This window comes from Bradysia coprophila, unplaced genomic scaffold, assembly GCF_014529535.1.
Source record: "Bradysia coprophila strain Holo2 unplaced genomic scaffold, BU_Bcop_v1 contig_232, whole genome shotgun sequence".
Classification (NCBI taxonomy): domain Eukaryota; kingdom Metazoa; phylum Arthropoda; class Insecta; order Diptera; family Sciaridae; genus Bradysia; species Bradysia coprophila.
In genome coordinates, this window is record NW_023503493.1 from 14493279 (window position 1) to 14497971 (window position 4693).

Here is a 4693-nt window from a genome sequence, read left to right on the forward strand (position 1 = left end):
CTGTTATAAGAACCATATATGTTCCAGTGATCAATCGTATCATTTTATTAATAAAAAGTTTCACAAATTCACTTACATATGTGTTGGTTTACGGAACACAATTTTTCATATAATGTACAATTGAAAAACAATGCAAAGTTATCATAATGTGAAAAAAGTTTCTGTGGAATACGTATTACAATATGGGTACCTGTTCACTGAAAAGCTCAACACTTTGTGCTATTATGAATTTTTTATGAAAATGATGTGATGAGAACGACAAATTTAATAATTAGTCGGAGCATTTTTGGCAATTTCGACGTAAAACATAATACTAAGCAACGCACTGTCTAGCACCTGACGTTCTGACTTTCACGTCACTCAAATAGAGGACTGAACCGATCAAAGTTGGCTATTCTTTTTCGTACAATGGCCATCAAAATTTTTTTTAAAGTAGTCAACAGGTGTGTGTTTTGCCTTCTAATTGAGTGATGTCAAAGTCAGCTTCGGTGCTTGACAGTGCGTTGTACTAAGCATTGTTCTATCTCTAAAATGCACGTTTACAAAGTATGACACCCTCTTAAGATCCATTTTACGAGACCCGTTCGTAGCCGTGAGACGAAAAAATTTGTTTCAGTTATCTAGTAGCTAGAACGTCGTCTATCAATAGATTATCTTAAAACACTATAAAATGGAAAATGGGTCGGCCAATCCGGAATTTTTTATATGCGGCTGCATTTGGTGCATTTTTGAGGCTGTTCCAAGGTAATTTCAGCTGTCAAAACGTCGTCCATAGAGACATAAGCAAAAAAATATTGTTGACGAAATGGTCGCAAATGCGTTGAGGTTATGGCTATTTGTATGCTTTCGTTTGTTTTTGGCTTGTCAAAATTCGTTTTTACCATACGATGGAACAAACCAATGCTCTCTCTAGCAAACAAACTCTAAGCTCTCTGTGTCAAATTCACACCTTATTTCTTTGAATTCTACAAACCCAATTTTACATTTTGACGGACTAATCTGTAATTTACATGTAAATGCCAAGGGCTACTTGACACTTTCACCACCTTAAAAAAGTAGTTTGATTGCTAGAGCGAGCATTGAACAATCCTATACCCTAGAACAATTTTTTTCGCGTAGAATTATGAGTTACGTCGATTAAAAATAACTTACAAAAGTTGCCTCGACTAATTATTGTAGTGTTACGGAACGTGTTAATTCAACTTGTTGAACGTGTTTACGTTGACGTTTAATTAATTTTCTGAAATTACATTTCTGGATGATCATTTTCGCATACAACACAGCGCTGTAATGAGGCAACTAATGTGTTATTATCATATGAATTAAGCGAATTAGTTTTCACCAGCGTATCATATGTATTGAAGGTATTGAAGCTTGTTGAATTATGAGCGAATTATGCAAGAATCTAGTAAACAAATTAAACGTCAACTGTGCCTTAAAGGTAGAATATTCAAATTTAACTGGGTGTTATTTTCAGAATAATGAATTTTCAGTTGTATAAGAATTAAGCTCATTACAATTTACATCTCGCCTCCATTTATTGAGAACAGACCTAATAATGATCTCCATATAGAAACGATTCCACGACCATCTACAATTTCAGAATCAAACGCAGATCACAGGAAATCAAGATAAAGATTTTTATATGCAAACTAAAAGATTAGGATCTTTGACTTCGTCCTACTTCGTCGCTAAATAATAATTTTTAAAAAATATATGGAACTACCACCTACCGGGATGAAAGTCATTTTCTTTGAACGAGTCAGCCGAACTGATTATAAGGGGTTTCAAAACTGTCGTTAGGATTTTTACTAAGTTTTTATATGGACTTCCAATAAAGTCTATCAGTAAGACATCGGTTTACCATTAAATATATTTTACATGCTACATGCGCCAAAAACCATACTTTTCATGATTCAAGCACTACTTTCGACGCCCTCAGCATGTAAAATCCATTACATAACTCGGAATAAAAATGAAAAGTCTCGTTTTCGTGTGCTTATTGACCTCGGCTTCGCCTCGAATCCACAAAATACACACGAAAACTCTACTTTTCATCTTTTTATCGCTAGTCATGTAAAATACTATTTAACGATTTTGATTTTGAAATACAAATTATGATTCATTATATCGTATTTACGACTCAAAACATTGTTCTTCCGTTATCAAAAATTATCTCCTGTAGTTGCTTCCACACTACCTATATGACCTTTTATATTTTCTAGTGATCTATTCTTCATTTTCTGCGGTTTCAAAACTCCCTGTTTCATTTCGTACATACATTTTTACGAGATTTTTTTTTAACGTGGACAGAATTTCGATCGTTAGACCGTCGGGTTTTACAAATTTAAGAGCAATCTGATAAGTCACGAATCGAAAAAAGTACGAACAAATTCAACAATGTAAACATTGATAAATGTAAAATCCTTATCTCAATTTGAATTACAAACACTCATAGTGCAGGGTCGGACTGACTACCAAAAAGTCCACCGGGCGATGTATGCAAAAATAATTAAAAAATCGAAAAAACTGCAACTTGCAATACAAAAACTGAAAAAGTACTACGGTTGATACCCACTAGTCCAGTATGGGCCTGATAGTATGTAACATTTAAACTGATCAATTGTATAATTCCAAACCGTTTTAACTGACTTTTCCCTTTCTATATATGAGGTACAAATGACAAAAACGTCGATGACGCCCTTGAAGGCAAGTTAATTAGAATATATTTTCAACACACAATCGCGTACACAGTTCAAGCGGTAAATGGCTCAAACACATGGTGCCAGTTCCAGTTGTAACTTTCAAGGCAGCACCGGTATGTAGTCAATTCCCTTTCGAAACTGTACGATCAATTCACTTCGTTGATCGTTGCATAATGTAACAATCGTAAGACAATTGAATGAAATTCTTAAGCGATGATGCCTGTACCTGTATGAGATACGAAACCAAAACATTTGTTACATTTTGTGGGTGGGTCTCACATTTCAGACTAGGCCCTTGATCATCATGCCGGTGTATGAGTGCCACTTATTTCATTTCAAAAGCATTTGAATAAAGTTTGCATTCAACAATTATACGCAAAACTTCTTTAAACCTCTATAATCGTTAACTTAATTAGTGTCTCAATACATCAGATTGAATGTCGTCGTTGAAATAATTGTTTTTCAATAAACGCTCACCTTTTCAATATTAAAATATTTGCCTATATGGAAATGCAAGAAATAGCAACCAAAATTCAACTGAGCTTAGTTCTTAATTCATTTGTTTGGTGTTCACAACATCAGTTTGTATAAGATATAAGATACACATTTCGTCAATTTTACACCAATAAATGTTCGCTTTGACGCTTTTGATAGTTCCATTTGCCCACTCAATGTGGGTGAAAAAAAGAACAGTGCACAGAGCAATGAACATTTCATATTTAATGTTGGAAACACATATTTTACGTAGATTTGTCAGAAATTTCCTCGTTAGGTAGAATTACTAGGGTGTGGAGGTTTTTACAAAATGTTTTAGCTTTTTAAGGCTCAAGAGAAAATCCACTCAGTTGGTCCGTCTGATCATTTTATGAAAATTTTATAGTTTTCCATCTTCGTCACATTATGTTGATTTTTTATGGTCGGCTCAGTGTACATAAAAATTTGGGTACATATTGTAATCTAATCTTCAGATGTGAAGTTTATTTAACGACAAAAATCAAGTCTAAAAAATACTATTTTAAGTTCGTGACTGATTGTCAAAGTTCCGCGATAGTGATTTTGAGACTTTACTCTCGCAACAAAATTTTATGAAAGTGTGCGAAAGTGTAAATTAAGCGTGAAATTCCGACTGAACCTTAAAAAACCAAGACGTTTTATAAAATAATTACTCTATTGCAACGATGCAATGCGAGAGTGGTCTTCAATTCATGATAACTCCCCAAGTATGCCGAGTAAACAAGAAAATTGGGACAAATTCGCCCTTTGGCCTCACAACGTTCAGAATCCAATGGATGGTTAAACGTTTTACCATCGAAATTGATCGGTACACTTCTGGACAACAATACATTTAGAATCTCCGTTGCTGTTCGTTTTGGCTTTGACGTTTGTGTTCCACATCAATGAAAGTGCGGAAAAGCCACAGTCGAATCCAATGGCATGCATGGACTTTCCTGCCTATTCAGTGGGGCTCGTTTCAGTCGTCACTTCGAGTTCAACGATACCATAAAAAGACGACTCTACAGCGAAATGATCGAAAATGAAAACCTATTCCTCGTTCCATTTGCTATCGAAACGTTGGGTCCGATTTGTGAAGAGGGTCTCAAGTTTATCGATATTATTGCAAAGAAAGTAGAGAACATCTCCGGAAATCCAAGATCAAAGAATTCTATTATTCAAAAGTTCAGTGTGGCTCTGCAACGACACAATGCTGGTTGCATAATGGGAACCTTCCCGGATAATAAAGGATTTGAAGAAATCTTTTTATTATAATTTAATTGTAAATGATCATGAATAAATAGAACTTGAAAAAATTACTCTTAGGTTATAATATAGTTATTTACGCAAGGTCCCTGACCATGATTTGCGGATGAAAAACCTGACCGTGATTTGTCTATGTTTATTTATTTACATGTAAAATAAATTATACCGCAAATTACGATTCTCTTGGACTCAGGTTTGCGGTATAATTTAGGGTTATGGAACGTCATATG